Raw genomic sequence first — 11175 nt, 5'->3', positions numbered from 1 at the left:
ACAGCATAATTAACACCGTCTTGATTAAACAAAATAATAATTTAAATAAACATATTTCAATCTTGTAAGGTTCAGTTAAATCTCAAGAGTGTTAGGATCGAAATTTCAAAATTGATTCATTATATTCCACACCCCCAGATCTCCCGGTGGTCCTACCCCTGCATAGTGCTGGCGCCCTCTGGCCTTGGCAGTCCACCGCCCTTACAATGAGTTCATCACGGGCCTGACTTCCACAAAATAATTTGTGAAAGTAACGAATTGTCTGCTATTGATAACTTAATTTACAAAAAAAACAGTGGGGCATCAATAACATTGAAGTTATGAGTACTCATATTTCAATCATATTGAATTTTATTCATTTAAAGTGCCGGAAGGAGATTTAAAAAAAAGCAATGCTTCGATTAATTGAAGTACATAATGTACCGTGATAGATTCCGCTGCGTGGATTGCAACTATTTTATTCTATTTTATTCACCGAGTTCCCAGCTCGCATTCCGCCAAGGACTGAGTCAACAACTGCACAACACTTGCTTCTCAAAGAGTCCAGCAGAGTCAAGTCCAAGATCTTCCGGCCTTCGTGACAGCGATAGGGGAAGGGGGAGCGCGTTGGAGGGAGCGGCGTCAAAGACTCTCGAGGAAAAGCAGCGATCACCCGATTGGCTCGCCGGACGGACCGCGGAAATCCGAGCAGATTGATAAGCCGCGATTTTCTTTTATTTCACCCTTCTCATTCCTGCCTTCTCTTTCGTTGATTTCTTTTTAACTCGACCGCGTCCGGGCAACACTTGTGCTAATTCCCAGCCGAGTACGAACGCCCTCTGACCGCACTATCGCGATTGGATGATAATTATCTGTGTACTTCTTGGTCGATCTGATACTAAGGATTGAATACCTAAAGTGTCAACCTTGATTTCACAACGCACAACTGAGTCAAGAAGGTGAATTGGAACTCGAACATAGGATTTATTGATTCACTTTTGCAAAAACACAATTACACGAAATGGCACATTAAATTTTTTACGAATGAAGCTGGTAGATACCCGGCGTCAACGTGCTGGACTTTAATCGATAGAGCTATTATATCATTCATAGCGGCGCAGAGAGCATAATCTTCGAACCTTACAGTGTTTCTTGGTCCCACAGAAACAATAAAATAAGGGAGAGATGTTTTCTTTACGGATAGGAATTCGTCTTCCCCGATCAATCAAGGCTGGGTAGGCCTTCGTGGTCAAACAACACCTACGGAAATCTCCTTACCTTCCCTTATTTTGCCAAGATCCTGTGTCACAGCGCCTATTGAAGCAACTTGCGTTATACCTATGCGAAAAACAAACTGAAAATGGCAATTGATAATAAGATATTATTCTAATTCTAAGATAATATTTTCCCAAGAAATAAAAATTAGAAAATTAAAATTGAAAGTTATTTACGTAAAAAAAAACAATATTCTATCTGAAGATAGATATAGCAATGCTGTTCTACTAGTGAAGGTACATTGGCATGGAGAATTTTGTGATTCATCCCAGTCTGTTATTGTTCAACTCCGAAAGATTCCTTACATCTAAACCACATAAGAGTAAATATTTCTCATTCCATCACATCCCCTACTGTTTTCTCCGTGGACTTCATAGCAGCACTTTCACTTCCTTTGAATTTCCTTTCAACGACTTCCTCTTACAGGCTCTCGTGGCTTCCATTATGCCCGATTCCATTGTCTGTCCTTTCGGTCAGGATTCCCATGAGAATCTTAAGTTATCCTGATTTTGTTTTTGAACCACTTCTTAGTTTTTCGCTCAATACCCTTGGTCTTGCACAGCCTCAATCATTTCCCTCTCAACGCCTTTATCGACCACGCCTCATTCGCGTCGATGAGAGCTCTTAAACGCTACATTCTGATTGAATGCTTCCTTGATTCTATGCTCGCGTTTTAGGCAATTATTTGATCTGCTCTGATATGAAAATATTTAGCTCCATCCTTTTTTTTTAAACGAACACATCTACATGGATGGAATTTTCAAGTATTCCAAATATAGCTTTACACTCTCTATCATGCCATGAGTAGGGCAGTTGTACCTAGGGCATAGTGTACCTAGGAGCATTAGGAACTATCGGTAAGTGCTTTGACCAAGGGGCTTTAGAGTAAGCTATTACGTGAAAGATGCGCTAGAGAGTAGCATAGGCCAATTAGAGTTCATTTGCGTTATATTTACAAAGAAGGCGCTATTTTGAAGTTTTTGATGATGAAAATTAAATATTTTTAGTTGCATATCGAAGTGTTTTACCAAAAATCTATCACACCAGCAGTGGTTATCGTAGCACAGGTGAAATTGAAATGTAATGGTGAGTAGTAAGAGCTATTTATTTGGTATTTTAGATGTAATATTAACCTGAAAAATCAGCCGGAATTCAAAATGGCTACCTCTTGTACCTAGAGACACAAGCACATGATGTACCTAGGAGCATGTTTTCATAGGATATATCTGTTACATATACAATCAAATACAAATATCAGTGGATTTAAGACTCCTGGAATTTTCCCCCTGGATCGTGGTGTATTCCCAAACGACGACTTTATGCCACCATATGTTAGTAATCGGCCCCTTCAACGGAAGATATCTGTTTTTGTTCTTGAAAGGATTTATATATTAAAATTGAGTTTTACCTAACTACATTAGTTTTATTTATGCAACATTTTAATATACTTTCAAATTTAATGAACATAATACAATTTGATTTCATTTTTCACGAGTTTCGTTGCTGTTCCCTCCAATCTAACTTGTGTTCCTTGGTAAAATAGGTAGTGTTCCGAGGTACAAGAACATGACGTACCTACCTAGAAGTATTTCAAACACTTTTAGAAGTTCTAACTAGATCTATTAATAATAAAGTTACAAGTATAAAACTGAAAACTTATGTGAAGTAATCATGATGGATTGAATTGCTAAAATTGCACTGAATCTTCAGTAAATATATTGTGATTTATATAAAAAAGTTGAAAAAGTGTTTCGTAGTACAACACTCTCCCCTATATTGAAAAAATCTGAGCTTTCAAACGTTAATATTTTGACATAAGTTTTTTTCCTGGTAGACCCTAATAAAAAAAAATACATAGGCACTAAAGGGCATAACGGAAATATAAACGCGTGAGCAATATGAAATTGAGTACGAACTGATGAATAAAACAGAATTAGATCTATTTAAACGGGTATGTACTTAACCGATGGAAGAATTAACGAAGGTAAGAGAAACAAAAGCGAATAAACAAGAAGATGAAGAACATGAATAAATGGGCGATAAATTGGCAGAGAAAACGGAATGCTGGATATACCAATAAAGAAAAAAAAATAATTGGCTAAAAAACTGCGACATTCTGACGGATTACACCTAAAAAGTAAAGTAGAAACTTAAGATCGAGAGAGAGAGAGAGACCTCATAAATAACTAAGGCGGAGGGAGAGAAACGAGAGCCTTGTGTGGCGCTGGGAAGCAGAATGGGTGGACTGACATCATGGGTAGGCTGAATCGGGCGTATTTTTTTTTAAGTTGTCGTTGTTACTTATGTTTCCCATCCATCTCCAGCATGCTTTCAAAGAATTGCAATTTGGGATTATGGTGAAAGAACCTTTTGTTGAAGGCATATGATAAATGACAAAGTTGGCCAAAAATCTTTTAAAAAATACCCCTTGCCGACGACTACTGGTGTTTTTTTTTAATAGACTATTCCAATCTCAAAATCGGTTACCTCACAATGCAGTAAGTTTTCATGGCGAATGTATTCAGTTAATTCCCCACCCAATCTGAAATGTAATGCCTGGGGTCGGGAAAAAAGGAATGAAAAGGAGTTTAGAAAAGGAGGAAAAACATTGATGAAAAACTGGAACCTTGACTCACGGGTTCCTGAGGTTTGAAGACCCTTCCTCCCCCTCGGTCGTCTGATGTTTCTTGGCCGAGCCACCTATTTGTAACTCGCGAAAGCGAGACAATTTTTCACGAATTCATGGCAGCTGAAAATGCCTTTTTGTAGGGATGTGCGAGTACTCGAAAATTCGAGACGAGTCGAGTAGTTGGTATTCGACTCGAGTGATTCGAGTAGTATTAGGAATGTCGAGTCGAGTAGTTACGGTTTTAGAGCTGTCGAGTCCAGAAGTCTTACGACTGGAGGTGCTATCATGACACTCGTGTAATAATATCGTTCTTAAAGCCAATAAGTTGTTCTAGTGCCTAGACCCTGGAGTTTCATCTTACGGTATTCGCTGCAGTCAGTAGTCGACGTGGGCGCCGGATACCTTTTCGTCAGCTAAGGTGACCGACCGTCTTCCAACTCGACGTAATTCAAAGTAATCGGAGCACAGGAAAGTGTGAGTTAAGTACTTACCTGTGCGTTTACCCTACCCTACCCTCTGAACTCAAACGCCAAAAGAATACGTAATAATTGTTAAGATTTCAAAGAAAAAAATATGTAACTTCTAGGTTTTAATCGACAATGCCGGTTTTTCCCGGTGTTTTAAATCACAAGTAGTGCCATCTTTTAGCGGTTTTGAATACTACTTACGTCTGATATTAATTTTCGATTACGAGGGTAGCCTTTTAAGTGTATTTCAATTCTTAACAAATATTGATTTGTTAACATGTAAATATCGCATTCCTTTGTTGTATTTAGTTTCCTTCTTGAATTTACAAAAAAGGAGTTGCTAAGGTTCATTAAACAAAGTGAGAAATTAAGAATTTTTTTTGGTCCACAAAGGTAATGCTAAGTTCTATAGTTCGTTCGCTTCGTCCAATTCCATGAAGATTCAAGATACATAAAAATCCCTGATATATTTTTTTATAAAAATTCGTGCAGTTACAATATCTTGCACTATTGTCGAGAAAGTACTTCTCCAGCCATACAAGTGTGTCGCGTAAGACAATTTCCTGCAGGCAGTAGCTAATGCTGTAATATGGAGACGTCAAAACCTGCCACCTGAGCATTGGTTTTTCTGCATGAGAATTTGAAAGGATCAAATATTACATTATTCAGTTATATATTTCATATTTATTACAATTTTACAAATGCTTGGACCCAGGGCTCTTCCGACCAGTTAGGACACATTTATAAATTTAATTGACGGCATATTACTTGAGGTTAATTCATTTCAATTGTGCTTAAGGTACTGTTTAAGATACATTAATTTTCATTACTCTCCTAATTATGGCACAATTACCATCAACATTCGTCATTATATTTTTTCTTTCACCTTAAGCTAAGCATTCAGAGTAGAAAATTCCTTATGGGGTTAAAAAAATGAGAATATATTGGTGCATCCAGAATCTACCAAACTCGACTCGACTCGATAGTCGCGAGTAGTTTTCAACTCGACTCGATACTCGACTCGAGATCAAAAATCACTACTCGCACCTTTTTCTAAGATTTACTTAGTACTAATTAATTCAAATGAGTACCCGGCATTCGCAAATTCTAACCTCCGAACGTGCATGCATTCTTCATCTCAGCCTCGTTTTCGGCCGCGCAGAACTTACGCAGACTAGCGAAACTAGCGCATTGAAGAAAATAAGACAAAAAATTTCTATAAATAAGGGGAGGAAATATTCTCAGTCACAGTGCCATCTGAGCAACTCGAGCATTTATTCTGAAAAACTATTCCAGTACCCTGTCTCACGATTACATAAAGAAATACTTCCCAACATTAGAAACGCCCTGAGAGAATACTACGACTTTACATTTGTATAAGACTCTTCTCAAATCTTTCGAATACATTTCTAAGCGACTTTTACAGTAGAATTTTAGTAAGTAGCTACTTAAGATGTGCTTTCATCGAATTCGCAGGTATAAACAACGTCCCAGCTGAAATTGGATTCCTTAGAAGAAATTTTCCAAGGCAATTCAAGTATGCCATTATTCAGAGACCCATTTTTCGAGTTAAATCTATAGCTGAGGACCCGACGTGGGTACGGTAACTTCATATCCAATTTTTATTTGCTGTTAAAATTATCCTCTCTTAACAAAATCTAGCGAAAAACTTCGAATTGCATTTTAAATATCTATTTTATGTTTTCATCATAATTATACCTACTCTCTGTTACAAATTAAAAATTACTTAGCATTTTTCGCTTTAAGAAAAAGTGAGTACAATCTTGTACCAATTCATCTTCTTAAAAAAAACGCGAGGAATTCTCAACGAAGTTTTGCCTACAAATTATTTTATTTAACGCATTTTTATCTAAATAAGTCACATATCTAAGTAACAATCATTGATGACAATACGTCCATATACATGAATGGGAAGGACGAACTTTCAATGCTCACCAAAGGTGTTTTCCATTTACATAAATAAAAGTATCATCGAATTACTTGGAAAGACGTAATAATATTTGATGAGGAAGAATGGATTTCTTTTAAAGCTGAAAGGATACATTTTGATAAAAATAACAAACGCATAATTTTCTGTCATTGACTTATTATCCAAAATGTTACCCTTGGTACAGGAAAAGGCCAAATATCAATTTTCCACAGCAATGATATCCATAAAACGAAAGGCTTGGAGAAAGTTCAGGACGTGGAGTGCCTTAAGAAATAAATCACGATCAAAATCAAGTTTCAGGAGTTAGTTTGGACATAAAGTGGAGATATTGGAGGGAAAAACTTTCCACATCCGTAAATTAGATTAATCCAGGCGAACGAGGACTTTCATCTCAGCTCATGGTATAAAAATGCAGTGCAATTACGTAGGAAATGGTAGGAATACCAATCCCCAATAATCACATGCAATGAATATTTTTTTTCATGGTCGTAAAACAACATAGCACATTTCGTTAATGGTTTCGAGGATAATTCTGTTTTATTTTTTTCTAGGTTCATCGTCACACTTAAAATTAGTAGCGAACGCTGCGAATGATTTTCTTTATTCTCCAACAGGCCGATTCCAAAATTCATCACATCAGTTCTCCCAGGCGTAAAACTGATATCGAAAATTTTAAAACAGAGGAGGTCCAGGGGATGAACGTTATCCATGAAACTAAGCGGGGCATTCGGAAGAGATAACAATTTTTTTCATATTTTCCGTTGAAATCAATTTTTGAGCTGTTAGAGAGTGAAATGAGAATGCCGATTTCATAACTGTAGTCAGTTTTCTTCTACCACTTCAAGTTTTTTCACTACACTTTGGGTGATTGTGTCCACTCTCCGCTAGGGCGTCGATCACAAGAGGCATCATTGCTCTCCAATTGGCTGACATTACCCTCATGCGACTGTTACTGGGGGCTATAGGAGGCCAGAGAAGGTGAATAATTGTCTAGTTATGCAGGAGATACTATAGTGAGACGCAGACAAGTACATGGGCGTACCCAGCGAGCGGCAAGGGGGGGCAGCTGCCCCACCCAAGAGGCAAAAATCGCAAAATCCTTTAAGCAAAATCAGTACTGAATTGAAACGAAAGCATTCAACAAACTTTCTTTAAACCCACGAAAAATCATATGCATTAGTATAAGATATGTAACGAAAATAAAACTATTTTTTCAAGGAAATAATCTCATAAACTAATGTGATAACATGGTTTGCCCCTCCTACAGACGATGGCTTCCTCCCCCCCCCCCCTTGTTATGATCCTGGGATGATGATTTTCTTCGTAGGGAGATCCAGTGTAAGCGGGTTGCATGCACTGATATAATGTTGTCAATTTTCACGTATCAGTAAACCATTCATTTATCGGTAACAATATTCCATTTAAATTCCTTCATAAGCAAATACTGTAAGGCATGTGATACATATATAGAGTATCCTCTATCATAAAAAGTTGACGTGATATATTACAACTGACGTTATTTTCTTATGCAGACGCCAAATGTTTGTCAAAAACAAGTCGAAAAAACAAAAAATAAACAAACAAACATCAAAAAACAAAATCTAAGAAAACCAATTGCTTTTTCCCCAGTATAATAAGTACCTACTCTCCACAGAGTAACAAACCCATATCATACATTCCATAATTTCAAGTCAGGAACATATAGCAATAATTACTGAAGAAAACACCAGTGAACTAGCTAGGGCTAGCCTTTACGGAGTCACCCGCAAATGCACTTATAAAGCAAAAAATACGCAGTTGAAAAGTCATTTGTCTTGACAGGGATTCGAACATGAGTCTCTTGAAATCGCGCCACTTATTCTGCCACTTTAACTACCAAAGCATCTTCAGGTAATAACGCCCTGAAAGTAATGGTAAAGTACTGGCATTATACCAAGAGTTAAAATGAGTAAAATAGTTAATTTAAAAATATATCAGCGATGAATAGAGAGAAATCAAGATAGAGTTTCATTAAGTCAAACTGATAGGAATGAAAATTGCTTTCAAAAATTTCCTTCTAAAAAACTGAGTACATTTACAGAATTCATAAAGTGCCAATTAATTCTGTTACCCAATACGTCACGTGATTTGCGCCACAACTTTGTCTCCAGTTTAAAGTGTGTACGCAATGATAAGTATGAAACTAAACACTCTATGATCCTAAACTACAAATACAATGTGACGCTCAATGATATAAAAAAATGGAATCGCAATGGAACATTTAATTGCATTATTAAATATTCAAAAACTTACTTTCGTAAAAGGATATTGTACGAAATTCTCTAGGTATTTCATTTAAATACAATTTCCGTTATGCTGCAATTTTTCAATATATTATTCCATCACTGAGGAAAAATTGTATTTTGCCTCGTCTATACCTTTTATTTACATTATATAAATGTTTTTGTGAATTACAGTTTGCTTTTAAGTTCGTTTACCGAGAGAACTACATCTAGCGACATACGTTGCGATTCCTCGTAGCTAAGCGCTCAATAAAGGTAAATATCCTGAATTTAGGATTTTTCGAAGAGGCTATTTCCTTAAGCACTCAAAGGACTTAGAATAATATTATGCCCATCTTCGCGAGAATAAAAACTCTATTTAACTTCTGATTCGTATAAATCCGTATTATTTTAACTCTATTAGTTATATTTAAAAGTCTAGTAGCATGGTATGCTGTAATTTTATGATTAAAGGATCATATAATGAAAATATTAATTAAACCATGTCACACTGTGAAAAATTGTAAAAAAATAAAACAATGGAAGTCATAAAAGAAAACTGATGAACAATATTGTCGATACTAACTTCCAAATGAAGTTGAGCAATTCCTTATGCATTTATGTGTCAGTCTTTACTAATTTGCAGTATTTCACTATTTTTACTCTTAATTTTATATTTACTTTGGTGCAGTATCGAGAATTTATCAACGAGATGACACAGTACAAGGTTATGAGTTGATTGATTTAAAATATCATTATCATTCATCATAAGCTTTGAATAGGAAAATATAGGTTTCCTGGATATCAGACAATTACTTATACCACTTATTTTTATCAGGGCGCGACCCGGGTTTCAATGAATTATCATCATCTAATTTGCGCCTGAAGATGATGATATTTCATTGAAACCCGGGTCGCGCCCTGATAAAAATAAGTGGTATAAGTAATTGTCTGATATCCAGGAAAACTTATAATGGAATATCACAAAGTAAATCAAGAGTTGGTGAATTTTATTGGGGAAAATATAGTCTGAAACAGCGCTATATCGTAATGACAAACTTCATTAGGCTCCGTAAAAAGAGCCTTACTCTAAATCATAGAATATCATCCAGATATGATACCGATGACTGCCATCCAGGTTTAAATTTTCAAGTTTTTAAGGACAGATAATCATGTTAAATGAAATAAATTGCATATTTTCCCACTTTAAAGAATTTTTCATGGACAAGGGAAGTGGGTTTGAAACGATAAGCTCCGTAATTCCTTTGCGCTCCTTAATTCTTTATCTTAATATCAGTTTTCCTCTCTTCCTTAACATTGAAACCTTTCTCACGGATGCATCAACTGGAAAATTGAAGAATAAAAACACCGGTTTCCCAGAAATTACTGAAAAATCGGGAAATATAGCATACCAGATTATTTCTTTGTGAATCATGAAATCATCTTTTCCATACCTGGATGGTAAGAAACAGAGTGAAATTGACATAGTATTTTGAAATACATGAAAATTCCCTGAATTCACCGTATTATTTGCTCAATTACCACCAGCAATTCAGCGCTACACACTTAAGCCAATTGCGGTTGCAACAATAATTTTGTTTTGTTATTATTTAATAAATTTTGCATTCTCAACACAGCGAGAACGATGTTTTAAAGATTGTCCCTCGACAAAATAAACTCTTTTATCGTGCTTTAATTTGGATTATATTTTCTTTCCTTGATTTTCATTTGATTATAAGCAAATTCATAGGTATAATAAATGGCCTGCATGAATTTGTCTTTTTCCCACAGTTTAGCGTTATTCCCAGGCTCAACGTAAAGATTACCTATGATACGAACACTATCACGTGATTGCCTAACCACTAATTACTTCTAAGATATGACTGGTTGGCCTCCTGTTGTTCAGCAACAGTTTTTGAGTTTTTTGCTTTGATATGATATAAAATTTGCCGTCAATACACGAAGAGTGATGCAGGTATACTATGAAGTGTTGTACTTTTCTTTCCTTGGCATAATTTCCATTTTGGACTTTATTGTCTGTATGGATTTTATAGACGTCTATTTTATATTCTTACTCAAGCAGTTAAGTTTAAATTATAAAAAAATGCAGTACAGGCCAATTAAAAATTTTTTGTTAATAAGTGAGCAGGCAACCCTAAATCGAGGTGAGAGTGTCAAAGGATGTCTAATTCCTGATTTTTGTTCATGCGTCCTTCAATAATAATAATACTTATTATTATTATAATATAATATCTCTGCTACCGGTTTCGTCTCAAAACTTTTCCAAATAGTTTAAAAATACCCAACCCCACATCCAAATACATTCATCAAATTGAAAAAGACCGTAATAATTTCAACTTGCCATAGCACGAGAAAATTTCTCAACGCAATAGAACAGTGACGAGTTTCCTTGGGAAGAAGCTGTACGACTCTTTACAGAAAATAAACTCAGTTATAACTGGGGAAAATGCAATGACAAAGATAATAATAATACTTTCCTGTCACAGACTAAATAGGCATTAATAAAAAAAATCAAGAAAAAGATATCAATAAATTTCAAAAGATTTCAAGAAAAAAGATATCAATAAATTCACCTGGTCAGCCAGGGGTCAC

Source organism: Ischnura elegans, chromosome 2 (assembly GCF_921293095.1).
Source record: "Ischnura elegans chromosome 2, ioIscEleg1.1, whole genome shotgun sequence".
Classification (NCBI taxonomy): Eukaryota; Metazoa; Arthropoda; class Insecta; order Odonata; family Coenagrionidae; genus Ischnura; species Ischnura elegans.
Note: the sequence above shows the minus strand (reverse complement) of the source record.